The sequence below is a fragment of the Vombatus ursinus genome, unplaced genomic scaffold, assembly GCF_900497805.2.
Source record: "Vombatus ursinus unplaced genomic scaffold, bare-nosed wombat genome assembly UNPS02014794.1, whole genome shotgun sequence".
NCBI lineage: Eukaryota > Metazoa > Chordata > Mammalia > Diprotodontia > Vombatidae > Vombatus > Vombatus ursinus.
The window spans coordinates 3,269,702-3,294,575 of NW_020954572.1; the positions used below are offsets into that span (position 1 = coordinate 3,269,702).

The 24,874-nt window shown below is 38.1% G+C and overlaps 1 protein-coding gene across 1 annotated transcript in view; it reads right to left on the reverse strand.

Annotated features, from left to right (window-relative positions):
* The window catches only part of SLC24A4 (solute carrier family 24 member 4), a 275,977-nt gene extending 273,573 nt beyond the window's left edge, over positions 1–2,404 (reverse strand). The window contains exon 1 of the mRNA XM_027870002.1: positions 2,368–2,404. The gene's annotated coding sequence lies outside the window, so the exon portion shown is untranslated. The remainder of the gene's footprint in view (positions 1–2,367) is intronic.
* Between the last annotated feature and the right edge of the window lie 22,470 nt (positions 2,405–24,874).

The window sequence follows — 24,874 nt, forward strand, 5'->3', positions numbered from 1 at the left end:
AGCCTGACTCCAACCCAAATTTGCTGACTCCTCTAGTATTGTCAAATTCCGTTTCCATTGCTACCCTTTTATTTAGGATTATAAGGTTTAGACTTGGAAGAGGCCTATTTAATGCAACCCCTCCCTTTTTTTTTTACAGATGATAAAGCAGAGGACTAGAGAGTGTAAACAAATTGCTAAGGTCACACAGGTAGCAGGTAACACAGCAGAGAATTGAACGTAGGTCTCCTGCCTTCAAATTCAGGATTCTACTGTAACACAATGCATGTGAGAAGAGTGGAGTCACACGAAGAAGAAGTGAAAATAAATGATAGGAGCATTGCTAACAAACAGCACTCCATCAAGAAAACATCAGCATTGGCCTCTTAAGGCATTCTCCCAAAGGGATACCTGCTGGTGAAGCTGAGTTAAGCAAATGCAGGGATCTGGCTAAAAAGTCCCTGAGACTCAGTCTTACATACTCCACTGAGAGAAAGAATGAAAATTTCTCAAGCTTCTGAGTCTATTTCTCAAGGGTTGTATGTGTGTGCTCGCAAGCCCCATGTGTTTTCAGTGATAGACCCATATTTCTAAACCTTAAATGACTGAGAAAAAATGAGGGGGAGGGGGAGAGGTGGTAATTATAAAACAGCCTCTCTGATGATGTTTTCATTCAATCAGTGGTATTATTGTAAACAATGGTACAACAAAATTCCTGCAGAAGAGGTTTCATAACAAGGTCTTTTTCCCCAAGTTTAATGGAATGGTCCAACATCCTATATTTATATTGCAAGATAGTTAACAATTCAAATTTTCATAATAATAATAACCTATTTATAGTGTGATTTATATACACTGTCTCATTAGAAACTCAGAAAAATAATTCACATTTACATAGTACTCTAAGGTTTACAAAGTGCTTTCCCCTACGCAAGCCTTTGAGGTAGAGCTTGCCAATATTATAACTTTCATATTACAGAAGAAGAAACTGAGTCTCTAAGTGGTTTAGTGACTTGCCCAAGATTATAGAGGTGTCAGGTGGCAAAAGGTAAATTCAAACTCAGAGCCTCTGACACCAGACCTAGTGTTGCTTTCATTATACCATGCTGATGTAGTAATTTACCCATTTCCCACCCTCCCCTTGAGGCCATGTACTATACTTTGTGGTTCCAAAACATGTAACAGAGGCCATAATTATTTGTAGCAGCACAAAACTGCTTCAGCAGCCTACAAAAATACTGGATTTACTGACACAGAAGTGATTTTGTCAGAAAACTCCATGGGAAATAAAAAAAAATAGTGCCCATGTCATCAGCATAGACATAATGTCCAATCTCTTCCATTTGACTTATTTTGTATCAAACACAGAAATTAATGAGTGCAGTAATAGTGTCTACCATGAAAAGAGCCCACACTTTTAGAAGTCTGTGAGTTCAGAGACCTGAATGTATGTACATTAAAATGTAGTCTTTGAATTGCACAAATTTAGCTTTTAAAATATTTCTTCAAACCAAATGCTGCAAAAAATTAGTTGAGTATTCACAGAAAATTTTAGAGCAACTAATATGCTAAATTTGTTTCTTTTAAAATTATTTAAAATAGCTTTGTATCCCATTTTAAGAAATGACCCCAAAAATCAAATATGATTCTTTCATCTTAATTAATGTACCTAAGGGCTTTGCCATTCAGACTGTAATCTCAACATAAACATTGTCATACGTAGAGTCAGGATTCTTTTCTAAACCTGGCCTTATGTTTGTGGGTCACTGTATTCTATTTGATGGATAGACAAATTACTTAGATACTCTCTGTAGGTGTTTCTCACCAAGGGTCAAGGATATGCAGACACAAATGAATAAAAATAGATTATGAGATCACACACATACACACACACACACAAAAGGTCAGGTGCCACTTCCTCCATGAAGTTGTCCTTGGCTTCTCTTTCACTGCTTTCAACCCCTAACCCCGCCCCATAACAAACACACCCTTAACTCCCTGCATCTGGAAAAAATCTCTTTCTATTCAAATTTCGTGTAGATTTTCTTTTTCAGTTCTCCTTTGTACTTACCACATTTATATGTATCAATTATTTGTGCATATGTAATATTTGTGTGTATGTATACATATGCATATATTATATATACATACATACATATATGTGCATACAAACACACATATATATGTTCTGGACATATATGACTGGAAAAGGACATAGGCCTATTATGTAGTGAGAGCTAGGGAAAACAATTAGATGGTTTTGAATGCTATACAGGTAGTTGCAAATGTTCAGAGAGCCAGAGTAAGGCTTCTAGCACATTTAATAGATATTCTCTGAGATACAGAAAAACAATACATAAAATGAAAAGACATAGATGGGTTACTTACTGAACTGATGGGAGGAGTACCAGCATCATGAAGATCACATGGCCATCAAAGTGTAGAGAAAACATGTCCATATCTGTTTCTGCCATTTGTTCCTGAAGGAAATCTCTCCTTTCCGCAGCTCTTGAGCTAGGAAAGTCTACTTTCATGTCTCTGATCTAAAATGTGCCCAGAAGAAATAGAAAGGCAGAAGTCAGCTAGGAACTCAAGGCCCAGGAACTCCCCTCTCAAGCCAGCTGTTCAGCTGGTGCACTGCTGGCTGTGTTTCAGCCACAAGTCACGGTCAGTTGCTCCCAGGGGAGAGGACAGTGTACATTGGCACACAAAGAGAAAGAAAGACAGAGGCAGAGGGAAATAGAGAGAAACTGCCTATGCCAAGTAAAGGGATGGCTCCTGTGATGAGAATCTGTCCCCCCCCAGTCTCAGACAGACAATGTAGGCAGCCAGGGTTTCTGAAACCAAATCTACAAAGTGCCAACAGCTATGGCCACCTGTGAACCCCATAAGATCTCATTAGGTTGAGTGGAGAATTCATCAAAAATGATTCCATGAATCCATTCTATCTCCCACCTTACATATATTTTAATCCTAGAGAAAGTAGAGACATTGAATCCTCAAGACATTGAAACTTCTTAAATTGGAGAATCAAACATGTGTTTTAGTAAGATTATTTAGGCAACTGTGTGGAGGATGGGTTGGAAAAAGGAAAGCCTGGCAGCAAGGAGACCAATTGTGAGACTATTATACTGATCCAGATAAGAAACAATGAGAGACTTTGCTAGACAACAGGACTGAGAGGTATCATTGAGGTAGTGTCAAAAACACTTGCCAATTAATTGGTTATGGGGCCATGTGTTATTCTCCCTATATATGTGCTCACTTCCTTTGGTCTAAAATGTAATCCTTTGTACAAACAGCCTTTACTCATGAAACAGATATAATAATAATTATTATTACAAGTATTGTTTATATAGTGCTTTAAGATTTGCAAAATGCTTTACAAATATCTTATTTGATCCTCAAAACAACCCTGGGAGAGAGGTGATATTATTATCCCCATTTCAAGAAGAAAATGAAAGAAACAGATGTCACCTGTCTGAGGCTGAATTTGAGTTCTGGTCTTTCTGATTCCAGGTGCATTGCTCTACCCACCAGTGCCACTTGGCTGCCTCTGTGCATATATTAAACACATATTCCAAAAACAAAACCTTAGACAGAAAAGGCACTTAATAAATTTGTGTGGAAATGAAATGAATGGCCTTCATCTCCTTGTACTTCTTGAAGACTTCTTTTCTCTTCTGTCTCCTATTCAGTAATTCCCTTAGAGAAGAGGAACTAGAAAATCACAGGGCAACAGACAGAGTGTCATCTGGAAGGCTAGCAGACAGATCTTGGCAAAACTTTTAGGCCAAAGGAAAATAACCACAAGGTTTTGTGGAACTTCAGAGCTAGAAAGGACCTCAGAAGAGTCATCTTGGGGAATCCCCTACATTCTGCTCAAATCAATCTATTCCACCAAATAGTTATTACGTGGTAACTATGCACAAAGCACAATGCTAGGTGCTGAGATAACAAAATGAATTGCCTTGTCTGTAAAAAATTGCATGGGGGAGGAAGCAAGGAAAGAATATTCTCTCTCTCTCCCTCTTCCTCTCTCTCTCTCTTCCCTTCCCTCCCTCCCTCCCTCCTCCTCCCTCCCTCTCTTGATCTCTATATACATATACACGCACACATATATATACATACACTAGTTGTGTGTAAATGTATATGTACATGTGTGTGTATATATACACACATATACATACATACACAACTAGGATGGTTGGGATGGTGCAGGGAAGAAAAGGAAGACACTTGGGGCCTGAGTATAGTCAAGCTGGAAAATATCTACATTTTGTGGGGAAGGGAGAAAGAGAGAGAGAGAGAATTTCTAGGGTCCTATGAATATGAAACTCAGCATTTATATCCTTTGTAGTCCATGTTCTAGACTACATTTTTTTTTACCAAAAAATTTCCAGAAAGATTCATTAATTTTCTTTCTTTAAATTTTGTCCTTAGCCAGTCTTTTGGTAAGGCCTAAAATTAGAAGACCTGATCTTGACTCCTGGCCCACACAACTACTAACTGGGTAACCCCGACCAAGTTACATCACCTCCCTGATCCTCAGTTTCCTCATCTGTAAAATGAGGATAAGTCATTTCTCCCTATTAGTTCATACTAATCTCATCTTGGGGTGGTTGTGAGGAAAGTGCTTCAACAAAATCTTCAACAAATAATGAAAATGAAAGTCACTATTATTCACATTGCTTTCAGGAATATTTCCCTATTCTTAGCAATTTTTTTGTCGTTGTTGCTTGCTTTCAGCTAATAGTAAAAATCGTCTAAATCACTCCTCATGCACAAAAGGAGTCATGTTATTTGACAGTTTAAAAAGCAAGCTATTTGAAACTGTATATTTACCTTCATTTAAGGATCATCAGAAGTTCTAATGACTCAGTGCTGCAGAACAGGATTTGGCTTTAAGTTTTTCTCAGGTTCAAGGAATGCAAAAGCATTTTCTGAGCCAGTGAACCTGGAAACATAGAAAATTAGTTCCTAGGCTCATCTTGGGTTATGTATCTGACTAAATCCTTTTAGATCTAGAATTTTTTGCTACATAACATTGATGGCTATTGACTCTGAACTTTGAGGTTCTCTCTCTTCCCAAATTGTACTGACTCTTTCGGCCGAATTCATAGGACCATAGACTCAGAGCTGGTAGGGACCATCCGATCCAACTCTTTCATTTTTTAGATGAGGAAACTGAGGCCCAAAGAGGGAAAGTGACTCCTAGCTAGAAGCTCATCATCTCTTCATTCCACCTAAATATCCCAAGGCTCTGCTCCACCCCCTTTAGGCCATCACCCTCTTTCCAACAATTGTTAGAGACAAGGCTGTCCACACTACTTGAATGAGTAGGACATTCTAGCTGTAATCCTTTCTTCAAGATGGTGCATTGTATCTGACCCATCATTTTGGTCTCCTGGGCTTTGAAATCTGCCCTGCCATAGCATCCTAAGGACCACTGCACCTTTCCATGCATTCTACAACTGAAACTTCCTGTATATATTATCTCCCCTTGAAAGCAGAAACTGTCTTGTTTTTCTATTTGTATCCCTAGCACTTAGCACAATGCTTGGCACATAGCAAAGTGCTTAATAAAGGCCTTTTCCATTCCACTCCCAAAACTAAACTTTGAAGACGGTGTATGTCACAGGCCCAATAATAAACATCTAAAAGTCCTACTAGGTATTGCCACCCAATGTAACTAATCATCTGAGAGGAGTTTGTTCAGTTCTGATGTGTACAAACGTTTGGATGAAAAGAATTGTTTAGAAACAATTTCTCTTGTTTTCAATTTTCATCTTTTCCTATTATTGGATGCCAGTGAAGATTTGTGATTTACCATGGCTTGCCACAGACTCTAAACATGATACGAGGGGACACGTTCTGAAGTTGGTTTTGCTGGAAAACTCTTTTCTTAAGTTTCTGGGTGGGTATCCTGGATTACCAGCCAGGCTGAAGGCAGAGTTTCCCCTGCTGCAGAACTGCCATATGGGACAAAGCTAGAAATTGACCTTCCAGTGGCAAATATAAAAAACATAAAGAATTGTGGGAAGACTTAATGCAAAGTAATGCTGAAACAAGAAAGCAGAACCAGAGTAAACGCATTGACATATACTATGACTGCTTCAGTGCTTCAAAGAGCTATCTTCTTTTATGTAGATGCTCCCTCCATTATGAAGAGTGCAACCCCTCCAACATTTGGAAGATAATGTTCTGTAGCCTTCTGCTGAGTCTGGAAGCTTCATTACCTTGGAACCACTGTACTAGATGGGAATGACGGATGAGTTTTTCCATACTTAGCTAGGCTACTTCTTGGGTTATAGATAGACAGTCCATCACTGGGTCCATACTCCAAGTCTTTCCAGATTAGTAGAAGTTGCCAAAGCCTGTATTTTATTCACATAGCCTTTGAGAACTTAGGTCACCTCTATACAGTAATAAGGTATTGAGAGAGGGTAGTGATTGGAAAACTAAGTATCTCTTGATAGACAACAGATAGCTAACTAGATAGCTAGATAGTTAAAAGCAATACAATCAGATAATATCCACAGAAAGGAAAATATATGGAAGATAATACAGTACGGTTACAATTATTTTACTGGGTTTTTTTTTACAATTATTTTATACCTATTTTGTTTCCTGAGTTCAAATCTGGCCTCAGATACTTACTAGCTATATGACCTTGGGCAAATCACTTAACCCTGTTTGCCTCAGTTTCCTCATCTGCAAAATGAGCTGGAGGAGGAAATGGCAAATCACTCCAGTATCTTTGCAAAGAAAACCCCAAATGGCATCATGAAGAGTTAGACATAACTGAAATGACTGAACAACAATGTATTTATTTTGCTAAAGTTTACACATGCATTTTAAAAACAACTGGCAAAGTGTTTATAATTCGTTTTGTGTACGATTTTATTTATCCTTCTGCCAATTTATTTGAAATTTCTTTTTATTTAGAGGTTATTTTTAAAAAATCCTTATCAGTCCCAGTTTTATTTCAGTTTGAAGTAACACCTCAGAGATCGTTCTCACGTCATCTTCCCACTGCCCAGCCCGGGCAGAGAAAGTTACCAAACCAAGGTCCTATTTACCCCTACATTGTCTGTATTGACCATCTGTAGTCATCATTCCTTCATAGAATTACAGACTGTCAGAGCTGGAAGGGGCCTTAATACTCTATCTTATACACTTATTTTCCTTCCACAAATATTTGCTGAGAGTCTTCCACATTGTGCTGATCAGCTGAAGGGTAAAGAGGAGAATTTTATATAAAACAGGCTCCCTGCCCTCCAAAAGGATACAGTCTGGTTGGGGAAATAAGATAAATATAAATGAAAAGCTAATTTAGAGTATGAGTTAAAATTGTCGATGAACCCCAGTCCATCACTACAGACCATTATCAACCAATATTTCTAGGCTAAACTTCATCCATTGGATGAGAGTAGACTCAATTACATATTGATCAGATCTCTCAGAATAACATTTTTTAAAAAAAAATTCAACAATTCGCAGGCTTATTGCAGCTCTGTACACCTATCACTTCAGTTTCCTGGTAGGTTGGCAACAATGGATAGCAATTAATTTTATAATGAAACAACAGTCTTAGGTGGCATAATGGATAGAGCACTGGACCTGGAATCAGGAAGACCTAAATTCAAATGCCACCTCAGATATTTATTAGCTGTGTGATTCTGGGCAAGTCATTTGACAGTTGTCTGCCTCAGTTACTCACCTGTAAAATGGGCATAATAAAGCATTTACCTTGCAGAATGGGGATAATAATATCACCTACCTCCCAAGGTTGTGGTGAGGATAAAATGAGGCAATATTTGTAAAGTGTTTTGCAAACCTTAAAAGCTCTATAGAGATGCTAGCTGTCATTAACAATTATTATATTTTTCTCGTATTACTTTAAAAATCATCTTTTTAACACAAAGAGCAGTCAGGCAGAGATAATTGCTTATTTGGCCTGAAGGGGTAGCCATTGGCAAAACTGTGGAATGGGTGTGATTGGTTCTTCTCCTCTTTTGGTGCCTCTCTGTCATCACCACCATGACCAGATCGTCAACCAAAGTTTCTTTTTAACCCAGCTTTCCATTGCCTGGGAATTCTGCCCACAGTACAAGACTCAGCCTGAAACCCATCCACCTTCAGCTTTGTTTCCACTACCCTAGGATCATGCTGTGCTGATTAGTGAGTTGGTTATCACAAACCAACATGACCCCTGTATGTAGCTAGACTTCAATCCCCACTTCCAAGTCCACCAGGCCACCCCTTTGCCATCTTCCATTCTACCGCTTGCTCCACGAACATTAATCAAACATGTAGTACTGCTGCTTCTGGAAAAGGTGTGTCAAATGACTCGCTATCCTGCAATTCACTATCCCTGTGTCTTCATGAACCAAAATACCCTTCTGACACTACCACGCACTCATTATGTGTTGTGCCCTCCTGCTGGAATGAAAGGTCCTTCAAGGCAGAGGCTGCTCTGCTTTTCATTTACATCCCCAGAATTAAACACAGTGCTTATAGATAGTAATAATAATAATAGCTAACTTATGTAGTGTTTGAACGTTTGCTCAGTGTTTTCATTATCTCGTTTGATACTCACAACAACCTTGTGAAGTAGGTGCTGGTATTAGCCCCATTTTATAGATGAAGAAACTGCAATTGAGAGGTTGATTTGCTAATTAGGAAGTGTCGGAGGGGGGCAGCTAGGTGGCAGATAGATCACTGGGCCTGGAGTCAGGAAGATTCCTCTTCCTGAGTTCAAATCTGGCCTCAAACACTTACCAGGTGTGTGACCTTGGGCAAGTCACTTAACCCCAAGTCTTCTGACTCTAAGTCTTGCATTCTATCTACTAGGTCATCTGGCTGCCTAGATTTAAGTATTTAATAAAATGCTATTCATTCGTTCACTCAATCATCTTATATCTCATCCCATCAGAGCTCAATGTGAACTAGTTCATCTACTTAATTTATTCTTTCTTTCATGGTAAGCTCACCCAGGCTCAAAACTGTTCTTGGAAAGTAGCGCAGTTTTATCATATCTCTTGCATCCATCCCCTCCTTTCCGTTCACACTGCTACTGTGTACTTTAGGGCCACATCTCTCATTTGGACTATTTTAATAGTGTCCTTGCTTCCAGTCTCTTCTTCTCCACTCTTTCCTTCACATTGTTGCCCTAGTAATCTTCCTAAAGCTTTAACCACTGCCCCATACACACAGACCAACGCATCCCCCTCAAAGATCTATGATTCCTCGTTGTTCGTAGGATAAAATACCAACTTCTTTAACCCTGCATTCAGGGCCCTACACAATCTAGTCCCAACTTAACTTTCTATCTTTGTCTCAAAATACTACTATCAGGGGCAGCTAGGTGGCGCAGTGGATAGAGCACCGGCCCTGAAGTCTGGAGGACCTGAGTTCAAATCCAGCCTCAGACCAAACACTCGACACTTACTAGCTGTGTGACCCTGGGCAAGTCATTTAACCCCAATTGCCTAAAAAAAAAAATGCTTCCTCAAAATACTACTAGCCTTGGCATGCTCTTTATTCCATCCAAACTGTCCTATTTGCCATACCCTATTATTTTTTTCCCATTATTTTCCACATCTTTGCCTCTTCGTTGTGTTATTTCCTCTTTTCTAGAAATGAACCTCAGAACTTAGATTTTAGACTTTGGATTTATGCATTAATTAATCACTCTTTTCTTTTATTCTCAGTTTTATGCGTAATACATTTGTCAACAGCATTTCTGCTTGTTGGAAACATTACCTTTCTTCAAGGCTCAGCTCAGGTGCCACCTCTTCCATGAAATCTTCCAAGATTCCCCTAGATTTCCTATATAATCTATCTATTCCTGATTCTGTTTGGATTTCTTCAATGCACTTTTCATAACTTATATTATAGTCTTTTGTATATTTCACTTATCCTGTAAGTGTTTGAGCTTATGGTTGTGATGCCTTTAGCTGGATGGGGTACTAGTTAACTGATGAAAAAAATTATTGTTAGCTTCCCCCTCCCTTTGCTTTTCCTTTTCCATGGTATTTAATTGACCTAGTTTTGTATGGCCACCCTCTGGCTTTGGATTTGCTGTTCTCAGACTTCATTTTGCTCACAAGTTCCTTGGATTGCTACCTTATGGCCATTTAGATTTCAACCTTGGAACCACTTTTTAATTACTCCTAGATGACTAAAAAAGGCATTATGCTTTGAAAATATACCACATTTATCAGATGAGTTAATAGAGCCCTACCTGTTTATCAGCTGCTAACCCATCCCCCATCCCACTGCCTCATTTCATCTTTATATTCCCAGCTTGGCACAAGTAGCCACTTAATAAATGTTTGTTGAATTTAATTGAAATTCAATTAAAGGTAGCATTTGTGATGTTGCCTCTGACTGGGTTCTTCAACCCATCCATGGCTCTAAAAGTTATGGTGATGAAGAAATGTACTTAACCTCCTTTTGTTGGAGAGTTAATGGAATATAAGTGCAGAATCATGCATGTGCTATCAGACAAAGTTGATACTTTGGTTGATTTATTTTTCTTGGTTACAGAGGAAGGCTTATGTTGTGGGAGGTAGGGTGAAAGAGACATTTTGTATACAGACATAGGCGGGATAATAAAAAACCCAAAAGGCATCAATTTGTTGTTGTTTTTGACCGAGTCTGAGATTTTCTCTGATTTTGTAGGGAGGTCTTTGTAAGGAACTTTCTCTATCAATTATCAATACAGATTGACATCTGAAACTTACAGTTTTAAGAGAATTACCTGGAGGTACTAAGAAATGAAGCCCAGAGTCATGTAGATATTAGTGGTGGGATTTGAATCCAAGGCCAGGTCTCTATCTAGTATACTATACTGTCTCATCAATAAAATTTATTATTCAAAAATTAACATGTAAATAAAAGCACTTTATAACATTAAAGCATCATACAGACATATACTACTAAGTTTACGGACTTGGGAGCTGTAAGAGGCCTTGTATCATTTTTCCAACTTCTTTCCCAGATTCTCCTCTTTTTTAAAGACTGGTCTACTGACCGAAGCAAATTTTCCCCTTACCACATGAGATTATTTAACATCACCAGGACTACTAGAAATCATGAGTCTACAATTAAACTCCTTCCCTGAAACAAACTACGTGTGGCAGGAATTTCTCTTGTACATCCTAAACTTGGAGAGGTTGGAGGTCTAGTGGTAGGGGTGGGAGGAGGTGCAGACAATGAAAAGAAGTTCCACTTTGTTTATTTTAGAAGCAGCTATAAAATGTTCTTATAAATTTCAGCTCTCCTTGTATGTAGTCTGAAGGCCCAGACTTACTGGTAGTGGGGGGAGGGGTACAGAGGACTGAACTAATATGTCTTTTGAACATGGACAGCTGCCCAGGCATCCTCAAAAAGGCCCTTTGGCATCTGGGTAGAACTACCATGGACCATTGTCCAGAGGTCAGAGGGCAGCAGGAACAGCAGTGCCAGCTCTGGGCAGCTGCCCACAGGGAGTTTGCCTCAATGCCAGGTAGGCCTTCCCTGGATATAAGCAAGGAACACTGTGTCCTTTGGCCCAGATATCCAGCTAACATCTGAAGGGGGCAAAAGAGCTGAAGGCTCAACTTGCTATAAGGTGGTCTTAACTAGGGTCACCGCACTCTCGGGACAGCTCTGAAAATGGGGTTGGCTCTCAAGTACTTTGGAAAGGAAAAAAAATTGTTATGTATGACTCTCTTGAAACTTCAGCCCCTTGGTATTATCTCAAAGCATGGCCTACCCACCTTCTCCCTGAAGCAAAAAAAAAAAAAAAAACCTAAAAGGGAGGCTGAAATGATCACTAGCAGCCTGAAAATAAATTGGTGAATTGAAATTCTTTTTGAAAAAGAGTCCCCCAAAGGAGATTTACTATTCAGTTGCATAATCAAGTGCCCCCAATAGTAATACTAATGCTTTAATGGTGGTTATGTAATGTTGGTGTGTTCTGAATGACTCAGCGTTTAAAATTAATGTAAAAGACTTTTTTTGGTGGGGATTGGCAATTGGATTTGTGTTTTTTTCTTTTAAAAGGTTTTAAAATCAAACTTTCTAGAATGCTGACTGAGCTGGATGGTGGAGATACATAGGTTAGTATGAGACAGTAAAGTAACAGAAAAATCTAAGAGAAGGGGAAAGGGAAGGAGGAAGAGAGAGAAGAAAGAGAGAGAGAGAAGCACAGAGAGAGACAGAGAGACAGAGACAGACGGGGGGAGAGGAGAGAGAGAGAGAGAGCAGAGCTAGGCAGAAGGGGACAGGGACAGGGGAAACAGGGAGGGAGAGAGATGGATAGAGACAGAGAAAAGGAGGGTGGGACAGAAGGAGAGAAAGATGCAGAGGGGGAGGGAGAGGGGAAGAGAAGGAAAAAAGGGAGTGAGAAAGGAAAAGAGAAGGGAGAAAGGATGACAGGATCTCTCCTGATGAGAAGAAGGGAAGGGGGTGGAATGAAGAACTCTTTTGTGATTTAAACACATACTCCAGGACCAGCTGCTGAAACCAACTTCCCCTCAAACATGTGTATGAAACAGTCATGGGGCAGTTCAAAGCCTGGTGTCCACGAATCCCTCAGGCTCTTAGTAAATAATAATGTATAAACATATGATTAGTATTCTGTTTCAAAGGCTAGTGATGAAAAGACACTAACTAAACGACCAGAATCATGAACTTTAAAACTTTTCCTTTTAGATTTTGGATTCGTATATTGATTGAATCAATTCTCTAGATACTCCTTTATTCTCAGTTTTACGAATAATACATTTGGCTCTTCTTGGGCACTTCACAAATACTCTGAAGATCTAATGAAAGATCACTGTGTGTACAGGCTGGATTTCTTAGCTGAAACAACTTGATGTAGTTGGATTCAGAGTCAGAAGACCAGAGTTCAAATGCTGACTCCCCCACTTGTTAATGAGGTGGATACTGAGTTATTCAGTTCACTTGTCCCAAACTCAGATATTTCATCTGTAAAATGGAGACACCCATCCCTACCCTTTGAGGTTATTATTCCTATTTTACAAGAAGGAAACTCTGAGAGATACGTGATTTGCCTATGATCACACAGCTATCTGGTGCAGAGAGGTATGTATCAGAGAGGGGCACCATTTGGGTCTTCCTGATTTCAAGTCCAACACTCTGTGAGATGATGTTATGTGAAAGTACTTTGAAGCCTGATACAAATATGAAATATTATTATTAACAACTACAAAGTTAACCCTGGCACACATTTCTTAGCTTAAAAGAACCTTTCTCCTGGCATTGCAGAGAGAAAACTGCTGACATTTGGGGAGATACATTTTTTCTTTCAAAACAACAGTGCCCTCAAGCAGTAACTTAATAAATGGGACCCTAGTGACCTGAAAGAGATAAAACATTTCCAAAGAGTCAGCAATTTCTTCCCTGCTCCCTGGTATTAATATTCTCTAGTAGGGGCTGGCAACATGAGGCACCACAGGAGATGATTTTTAGTGAGAGGGATGAGAACAGGGGAAAGGCATTTGGAGGCATTGTGGGCATCAAGACTGGTTCATTATGACCTGTGTATTTCTGGGGTATCTCCCCATCTCTCAGCACTCTCTTCCTTCTTCCTAAGCATGTTTCCACAACAGAGGCCCTATCTAGGTTCTCATTCCTCCTAATCTCTGCTGCTGAGGTGTTTACTGAACACCAAAGAATTAGACAAACTCAGGTGGTGCAGTGGATAGAGCACCACCTGAGTCAGGAGGACCTGCGTTCAAATGTGGCCTCAGACACATGACACTCACTAGCTGTGTGACTCTGGGCAAGTCACTTAACCCCAATTGCCTCACCAAAAAAAAAAAACAAAACAAAAGGAATTAGACAAATTCTTACCTAGCATTCAATCAATAAACTAATTAGCAAACATTTATTAATCACCTGCTATGTGCCAGGCACTTGCTAAGTGCTGGGGATGTGTAGAGTAAACTAGGCAGGGACAGAGTAGGAAAAGTTACATGTATGTATATGTGTTTATGCAAAATAGATAAATAAGAAAGTGGGACAAAGACAGTAGCAGCCAGGGCAGTGGTTCTCAAACTTAAGCCTTAGGACACTTTTATACTCTTAAAAATTATTGAGAAACCTCCAAAGAGCTTCTGTTTATATAAATTATATTTATATGTCTCTCTCTCTCTCTCTCTCTCTATATATATATATATATATATACACACACACACATATATATATGCCTACATTTTGTTGTTTAGTCATTTTTCAGTTGTATCCAACTCTCCATGACCCCATTTGGGATTTCCTGGCAAAGATACTGCGGTGGTTTGCCATTTCTTTCTCCAGGTTATTTTAAGAATGAGGAAATTGAGGCAAACAGGGTTAAGTGACTTGCCCAGGATCCCACAGCTAGTAAGTGTCTGAGGCCGGATTTGAACTCAGAAGGAGTAGTCTTCCTGACTTCAGGCCCAGGGCTCTATCCACTGTGCCACCTAACTGCCCTGTCAATATTTACTATATTTGAAGTTAAAATGTCTTAGTATTATTAGAAAAATAACCTTGACCTTGTGGTTCCCCTAAAAGGGCCTTGAGGATCCCCACCTTTTGAGAACCAATGTGCTCAGGGAATAAGGAAGGACTTCCTGTAGATCAGGCATTCTGAACCTTTTGTTTTATCATGGATGTTTTGGCAGACTTATGACCCCCTTTTCAGAATTATATTCTTAAATAACTGAAGGAAATAGTTAAATTTTAGTTAAAAGTTAATGAAGATTAAAATGGCATTTTTTTCCTATTCAAGGGTACATGAACCTCCTGAAATCTACCCACTTGTGGGTCTATGGACTCAGATTAACTATGTCTGTTGTGGAAGGTGATGTTTAAGTTGTGCCTTAAAGAAAATGAGAGATTCTGAGGGGCTAAAGTTGAGGAGGAAGGAAATGTATTCTGGATATAAGGGATAGTGGTTCAAAGGCTAAGATATAGGAGATGGGATACCATATCTGAGGAGTGGTATGAAGGTCAGTGTGGCTGGATCACTGTCTATGTGAAAGGGGAATATAAGCTTGGAAAGGTAGTTTGGGACTGGGTTGGGGAGAGTTTTAAATGCCAATCAGAGGTGTTGGTATGTGATCCTAAACATGAGAGAGTTCCCAGAGTTTATTGAGTGACCTATGCTTTAGGAAAATCACTGGTATGATGTTTAAAAAGGTTAAAGAGATAGTCTCTGGGCAATTTAATAATGTTATTAATAAGGCCATAAAGTTATTAATAAAAGGATAGTCATTTGGCCATCTCTTGTAGGCTAAAAACCCGTGATGGCGGTGGGGTCACAGTTTATATGCCCTTTGAAGAGTAGGTGTTCCCAAGGAGTGTTTACTCAACTCTGACTGGTTAATCAAATGGGAAGTGGGCTATCTTGGGGTACATGACTTAAGGTCACTCAAATCTTAGTCAAAGAGACATCAGTTTCCATATTACCTGTCTTGATAATAGGGAGAATCAACATTTTCCCAGGACCTGTCTGAGTAAACACAATGAGCAGGAATATACCCATTAGCCTAAACTTAGAATTTCTTTTACTGTCTGATTAGATCTTGGCCTGGGTAAATCTCTAAGAGAAATTCCTCATGCTGGGTTGATTTTTGGATGAGGAAGTAGAAAAGGGGTAATGGTCCTAATACAATAATTAGTTATTAAATATAAGAGAGAAATATTCATTTTTCACATTCCCTCATTTGATTCTAATTGAGAGACAAAGTCTCCTCAATGAATCACTAACTGATATTATAAATACTTCATCAAGGATTCTTAACTATAGGGTTTATGATGGGTAGCAATGTAAGGGGAAAAAGGGGAGAAACTGACCAACTCATTGACAAAACCAAAGGGAGCACTCCCCTTTAGTAAGTAGACTTAACAGATAAAAGATGCAAAGGGAAAAAGTAAACAGTAAAATAAAAATATCCACATAAGTTTCAGAAGTCTACAGCTGTCTGATTCTTGGCACACCATCTGATGCAGCTGGGTGTGTTCTCAGAGCAGTTTCCAGCTGACTGTCTTCTTAGACTCAGGTCACTTGGAGATACTCTATTTCTCTGTAAAAATTCTCCTACAAGATTGATCTTAACACAAATTTAAATTACTTTGCCAATAATCAGGTCAAATAATGAAAGTTAACTCAAACCTTATGTTTCTATTTTAAAATCAAATTTGGCAACTTTTAGACCAGGGAATTTACATTTTTCAGGTTGGCCAGTTGTCATGTTGATGTCTTTAAGAAACTCAAATGCAAACAAAAAAATTAGAACCCAATTTTTATACTTGGCATTATTCATTCCCTTATTAGGGGGGTGAGATTCCATCAAGGAATTTAAAACAGAACACTTTTTTATAAGAAGATGGACTCTAATACAAAAATGAATTCATTTAAAAATTGCCAGATTAACTTTAATTGTAACAAAAGGTTCTGGGATATGATATATAAATACATCGAGTAATCAGTTTTAAAACAGTGCATATCACATCATTTATTTATAGCAAAATATTTTCACCTTCTAGCCTTGTTCAAATGAATAACCCCTAACAAAAATGGATGGCTCTTTAAGACATTTACAAGATAGATCACAAGCCATTCTTCTTCTAAGATAACTAATTGTACTGACATTACTTTCCTTAATACAGAACCGAAGCAGTTATAATATTAACTAAATAACAGAATCATATCATGGTTTCACAAGTCCTTGTGTCATTTGCCTAAATATCCCCATACCATTATGAGAAATTAAAGGATATTAACTTACACAAGAACATATAGCTAGTAACAGATGTCAAGGCTAAATACTTAGTTGTTTGGAATATAGAAAAAACTAAAATTCTAGGCCAAATAGTTCAAATCTTATATCTGCATCCTATTGTACTAACTCAGATATGTTCCAGTATTAGCCTATAAGATAAAGATTTAATATTGTGTTCATACTGATCATCTGACATGGTTATAGAAATTTGCTATAAAAGAAGAATAGAGACATAAGGGAAAGTGTTCCTTTTTTTTGATGTAAGTTCCAGGCAAAAATTATATAAATAGTCAATTGCATTGAGCCAGGCTTTAAGGTAGCCATGTGGGATATTTTCAATTCAAGAAATGTCATATTGGGGAAATTGAGCCAGGATAATCCTACCTCAGCCCATGCCAATAGTCATTCTCCCAGTCATTTTCTAGGAGAACTCCCCCTGCAGTTCATAGATGTAAAACCCAATAGGTTTGCTGGCATCATGGATCATTGGCTCAACAGCATTCTTGATCATACCTGGAGTCAGAATCAGAATAATATCAGTTAACAGTCCCATCAGGTCTTAAATAGTGAATTCCAATAATTAGAGCTTCAGGTGGGTCAGCTCTTAAGGATCATATATCCTAGATAACAAGTATTGACTATAATCTCATACTGGTAACAGTAAAAGATTCATCATAGAAGAAATCACATGGTGATATAGCTAGTATTCATGCTAAGTAGATGTTTTATCATTCCTAAGTTCAACATTACACAAATGATTTTGCCTTAAGGTGCTTAATAACAAACAAGAGAAGACTTGGAATGAGATGTGTAAATATAATAATCCCAGATTGTATACAGAGAACACATTAAACAATGTTTCATATAATAATATATAGTATAATAGCATATATTAAAACATGTTCCGTTGTTAACTGTGTTCAAATGGACATAAACACAGACTACTGATCTCAGAATCCCTTTAAATAATGGGAACATCTTTAAGGTGACTCTTAACTAGTTTGCATGCATTTATACACATGTTCTACACACAAGTTCTAATCTTATATTAAATAACAAACTTAAGTAAAATCGGATTTCCCATTAGAGTGACACAAGATAGTTAATGAGTTACTACTCTTCACTAACATCACTGTCTGTACTGAAATCCTATTTCTTTTTTTTTTTAATTTTTTAGTGAGGCAGTTGGGGCTAAGTGACTTGCCCAAGGTCACACAGCTAGTACATGTCAAGTGTTTGGTCTGAGGCCGAATTTGAACTCAGGTCCTCCTGACTTCAGGGCTGGTACTCTATCCACTGCGCCATGTAACTGCCCCTGAAATCCTATTTCTTAAAACATAAACAAAAGAGGTTCCTGACTTTAACCTCACAGCTTAATAGATTTACAACTTTGTTTCACAAGCTTGTTTATCTTTGTCTAATTATACTCATATCATTCTGAAAGAATGAGATCCTTCAGGAATGGAAATCTTATACACATGACAAGTTCAAGCACTAGTTTAACTCTTGCTTAGGCCATGGAATGACTACAAATTCAGATCAAAACAGCAAGATCTTTCTCACTTATAGCTTACTACAGTAATTTAGATGTTTTAGTATTAATCTAATAACCAATAGATACAGTATTGCAATGACAAACTTCTACTTTTTATCTACCCTGATAATAGAATTTTTCTGTGACAGCTATAAGCAGGGACAGCTTAAACAGCATTAAAACTGATCCTCATGGCCTACACCACTGTATATAGCCTAACATATGGAACCAGGTGGACAGATTTTTTGTATGGGAATGTCCAACCTTTCCCAAGCTAACCTCCCTACCTTATTCCAAGGGACAGATATTCACTAGCCTTAGATCTCAGAGATTGCTTCCATTGAGCTGCTGACTGCTGACTTTTCTCTTAAAGAGCCCATTTAAGGACGATCCAAGGGTATAGCAAACCTAAAGATGAAACTCCAAGAATATTCAGGGTCCCAGAAAAGCTTTCCCCTCAGACAATAAAATCTCACTAATCACAATAGGTCTGGGCACAATTATTATTATCATAAGATTATTGCAATACATTAGCTTATAAATAAAAATTAGTATTGCCTTCTAAAAATCACACAAAAGGGTTTTTTTAGAAAAGATTTTTTTACTTAAATATTTCTTCCTAAAAGTATTTCTCTTTCTTAAAAACAGCTTAAAATTTATCTTGATGTTAAAAAGAATAATCACTAAACTTTCACAGAGTAAATTAGTTGGAAACTTCTAAACCAACAGATATTTCTTATTCAACCCTCAAGCAAAAACAAATCTTTAAAATTGGAATTTATCAAAACTAAGTTAGTATTAAATGTCCTTAAGCAACATAAATAAACCCCCAAAATCTTAAAAACCAAAATAAATTCCTAATCATCACAAATTTCTAAGTACCACTCTCCTCTAATCAAAAAGTGTTTACAGTGGGGAGGAGATTCAGTTTGTTTGTAAGTCAAAAAGAACAATATACCTGATTAAATTAGCCCTACCACAAAGTTTACCAGGCCTTTAAAAATTTACTCAACATCTTTTTCTTCCCTTTGTCTTAAAATGTGTCACTAGCAATCAAGATAATAATTACATTCTGGAATTCCACATAGATAGTGACTATGTGATAGTTCACTTGAACCCCTAGAAAATCAACACTGGCCAATTACTGTAAGCCTCCAAATTAACACGTATAAATACATCCTTAGAGGAAGCAGGCTTGAAAATGATACCTGCATTTTGTGCAAGGAGTATTTGTATCCCATTTACTCAGTAGGAGTTCAACAATACAACATGCTCTTGCACAGCGTTGATAAGAATTTATGACTAGATGGTCCTAAGACTCCTTGTAGGTTTACAAAGGAGATTTTACAAGGTCTTTTCTTTGTACAATTACCAATTTTTCCTTTTTAAACTACCTATGTAAATACTTGATTAAAACAATAACTCCAATAACTTAGTTAACAATTTCATAATTTTCCTAAGTGAGAGCCAAATAATTTGGGTGAACTTCCTCTTAAATGTAGACAAACTTAGAAGTTTATAACTTCTTAAATTATAGTATTTCAGAATATTGTAACACATGGTCAGCAGGGCTGACGGAATGACCTAACAGCTTCCTAAACCTTTCATTCTCTCCTTTTTTTCAACAGTACAATTATTAATCTAACAACATCTAGGTTATAAGAATATTTCTTTTCTAACAACATAGCTGATACAATGTTTATCAAATTACACTATATAAGAAAATTTAGAAGCATTAACAATACTATAAAAATGTTATGTATTTATGTTCTTAAAATTTGAAACAAATCCATTACCAATTCAGTTGAATGCACTTTCAAATTATCCTACACAGAAAATCATCCATCTCAACATCGGCATTGTATATTCATCAATAAAATTTAGGCGTTTGAATCCAATTTTTTTTTTCAGAACGCTTTAAAATCTGCTCTGCTAAAATCTTGGGAATATGTCAGACTATGACATATAGTTACTCTCTTTCCTATGAAGAAAGCCTGGCTTTCTTCTATATTTATATTACAAACTCTATGATCAAAGAGTTATTCACCCACAAGGCTCCCATTATTTCTATGTCAGCAAATTGTTCTTCCCTGCTGTTCAGAATGAGATCCAGAATAGCAATTTTCCATGCTGCATCTTCCACCTTTAAAAAGATGAAATTATCACTTAAGCAAGTCATATATTTATTAGCCATTCTGTTTTTGACAGAAAGAGTTCTCTAACAGATGCCTGGTTGAAATATCTCATTACTATAGTGCTATGCTTCTTTTCTGGGTGTTTGAACTGGTCTCCAAACTCCTCATCTAATTCCTCGTTCTGTCCAGGTTGTCTGTAGTAAACCCCCATGAGAATATTGCTTCTGCTACTCTCTCTAATAATAATCATGCAAATGCTGTCTTCTATATGAAGGCATGAGTTCACCCCTAAGCCCTGCTACCTACTTACCTGTAGGTATGGAGTAACCTTGGAAGGTCACTGTGCCTCTCAACATATGAGTTCCCATATCTGTAAAATTAAAGGGTTGGAAGAGATGATCTTTAGGTTCTTTTTTAAATTTTAAATTTCTAATCTTATTATCTTATGTTGCCCTCTTCGGGTTCTTGGATTTCATCACAGGAATATATCTTCATAGACTGTGCTACATATACCCCTCTATCTGTAAAGCTAGGACTTGATTAGGGCAAATAATGAGTCCTATGAAGAAGTAGCATGTATTTAAAGTTATAATTATGTGTAATACATATATTCTGTTCCTTTTGAATAAAGCATACTTTCTAGGATAGGGGTTCTTAATTTTTGTGTGTGTGTCATGTATTCCTATAGCAGTCTGGTGACATATACTGTCACCTTCTCAGAATAATATTTTTGAATGCATAAAATAGGAGGGCTTTGCACTGCTAGCTTTAGTGAAGAGTTTCAAGATGGATGGACTAAAGCTTGTTCTGAAAAATATTGACTGGCCAGCATTTGGGGAGCTCACATCAAAAACTCAGAAAGTCATTGCTAACTCCTTGAAATCCCATCATGAAGACCTTGCCACTGGGTTGGCTTCCCTAATGGAGAAGTCGCCAATCAGCAGCTGGTCTTTCTACAAGGATAACGTAGCCAAGGTTGGCCTTGTGGAAGAATCTAAGAAGCTTGGTGCCCTGTAGTTTCCTTTGCCAGAGGAGAAATCTACTGCCCTGCTGAAAAACAGGAAGATGGGGGAGGGGGAAATGGTTATGCTTTCACAGAGGCTTCAAATGCTAGGATTGAGCATTGAAATTGAGAAACAGCTGGACAAGATCAGTTATATAATTCCATTTGAACAGTTGACCACTGAGGATTTGAATGAAACCTTCCCTCAAACCAAACTAGAGAAGAAGTTTCCTTTATTGGCTCTACCAGTCAATTAAAAACCTCTAAAGTTGGTCCTAAGAGGAAACTGAGCTACTCCAGTGACATGTTCCTGAAATCTGGAATAAAGTAATTGTATAACATTTAAATAAATAGATTAAATGAATGAACAAATAAATACATAGGATTGCAAAGGAAACCAATTATGTTGAAATATGTTATAAACATATCTATGCATATATATGCAGATATATTAACATATAGCCATGAATATATGTATGTGTGTATATTTGTGTGTGTGTGTGTTTGTGTGTATTCGTGGATCTCAAATTAGGAAACTGTTCTAGAGCTGTATTCTAGCCATGAAAGGTCCCTGATAACAATCAGGTCATATTTTTCTCCTAGTGTCAGGAATTCTAGTTCACCCTGTGTGGTATTTTGTAAATTTGTAAATTTGTATGCAGATATCCAAGATGGTGGGTTTCATTGCTGGCTCCCTGTTTGGATATTGTCTTCTTTAAATTACTTATCTTTTCTTTTGCTATTCTTCCTGTGTACCAAGCTTGGTAGATCTATGTAGGCTGACTTCCTATCTCCATCTCCTTTTTTTCCAATTTAAAGCCCTTTTGATAAGATTTACAAGACTCTAAGAAACTGCTGGAACTCTTATTAGGTTCAATCCATCCCTGCCCAAGAACCCAAAGATGTCTATTTTAAGCCAAAGTCAAGACATTCAAGTTCTCAGACACCATCTCTTTAGCTAGCTTCTTGTTCTAATATACAGCAGTGAGTAACAGTTATCAGGTTTGATAAGTCTTAGGAAGCTCTCCACGACTGCAGATTTTCTGTTTATGTCAGGTCAATAAATAACTAACCTGATGCCTCTCAGCAAGGAGTTACCAGCCATTATTACTTATCTTTACTTATTCTGACCATTATTGTGGCGCCTGTGGATCCCCATAATTATTCCTTAAAGTTCACAAAGTTGCTTCCTCCTGAGATGGTCCAGCTCTCCCCTCTACAGGAAAAGCTCCATACCTGATAACTTAGCATCAGATGTTCAGTTATCCTTCCTCCCTTCCTTCTGTGTCATGTTCTTTCAGCCTTCAATTTTTTTTTGCCCTGAGACTTCTGAGGGAGTGCTGCTTTGCCCCATCCGGTGAGCCTGTCCATGGACTCTCCTTATGACTGGGCTTTTCCATGAAGCCCAGGGTCCAGTCCACCCACCTGTGGCCCTTGTTTCTGAGTCTTCTTCCCAAGGGTTCCTGGTCCCAAGAGTTACCCTGGAACCAGGCCTCATGTCTCTGGTTTCTGTCTCTACCCCCAGGACCTTCTCTAATTCTATAGATGCCATTCCTATGTTCTGCCCACCTCAAATCTCCAGTTCCTGCTTCCTGTTCAGACTACTCCCAACTCCTTCTGCCCCTACTGGATAACTTCATTTTCTCTTGTCTGCTGTGAAGCAGGCTCCTTGGGCCTCATAGAACTCAGTATCACCACTTGGCACAAAGGCTGGACTTTGAGGGATAGTCTAATGGTCTAATAACCTCCCTCCCTCAATGAGTTTCTCTCTAGTCACTGATGATCTATCTGAGCTCTTTACTCAAAGGGTAACATATTCTCACATCTGTCATCCTCTCCCCATCCTAGCGATCCTGAGCCTCCAGATGATATCGTACAAATCCCCATTCCCTGTCCCCTACTGCCTGTTCTCTCTTTTCCTATCTAAATCCTACTCTTTCAGTGTCCCTCTCCAGACCTGTCCACTCCCTTCTCTCTTTAGAAGTGGATAGAGTTTTGGGGGAAGGATTATGAGTTCAGTTTTAGACGTGTACACTCCCTCACCTCTGTCCCACATAAAGGGGTATTCTTTCTCTTTTGTTATTACTGTTTAGTTATTTTCAGTCACGTTTGACTCTTCATGACCCCATTTGGGGTTTTCTTGGCAAAGATACTGAAGTATTTGCCATTCCCTTCTCCGGCTCAGATACAGATAAGGAAACTGAGGCAAACAAGGTTAAGTGACCTGCCCAAGGTCACACAGCTAGTAAGTGTCTAAGGCCAGATTTGAACTCAGGAAGATGAGTCTTCCTTACTCCAGGCCTGGCCCTCTATTCACCGTGTCACCTAGCTTCCCTTCTCCTTACCAATCTGATATAGAATAGAATTCTCTTCTGTTTTTTTCTTGTGTTTTTTCCTTCTTTTTGTCTTTCAGCTCTTCTTCTATTCCTTCAAGGGACATTTCATTAGCTTGGAGAGAAGAAGTACATTTCTTTAGCCCAACTTTCACTGTGTACCTACATAAGAGTTATTTCATAGTGACAGAAAAACAGACAGCAAATTCTCCCATCAATAGCTGCTCAAAACAAGTTCCACAGGAATCTCTCTCTCTCTCTCTCTCTCTCTCTCTCTCTCTCTCTCTCTCTCTCTCTTTTTCTCTCTCTGTGTCTGTATCTCTCTCTCCCTATAGCTCTCCTGGCTAATCCCTACAGCTAACTACTGCAACAAACTTCCTTCTTTGCATGTTTTTTCCCCTCCTACATTGAGGATTCAGTTTCTGGGGGTTCCTGAATAAGGATTAGTGTATTTAAAAGGTGGGTTTCCTCCCTTTTCTGGAAATTACATGATGTAGAATGCTCAGTGCCTTTAATTGGCAGTACACATTCTTGGGGACAGGAACAAACACAAACAGTAATCCAGTTGTCTTGTCTAATTAGATCTACTCACCTTTTCTTTTGGGGGGGCACTATAAATTTCCAGCTGTCTCCCTAAACTTCCATTTGCTAAGCTATTTTCACTTAGGAGAGGAAACAGAGGGAAGCACCTTGAAATTTAATTTATTTATCAGGCAGTGACCTCAAGATATAAAATACAACATATAGGTTTTATAATAAAGCATATAAATCTGGTTTGCAAGTAGAAATATAATTATCTAATTGAATCCATATGCTTTTTTTCCTTTTTGTTCAATAATTTATTTTTAGTTTTCAACATTTACTTCCATAAGATTTTGAGTTCTAAATTTTCTCCCACTTCCTCTCCTCCCTCCTCCCCAAAATGGCATGCAATCTGATATGGACTCTACTTATACATTCATATTAAGCATATTTTCACATTAGTTATGATGTATAGAAGAATTAGAACTAATGGGAAGATCCACAAAAAAAGAAATAAAACAACAAAAGAAAAGGAGAGCAAATAGTATCCTTCTAGCTGCATTCAGACTCCATGATTCTTTTTCTGG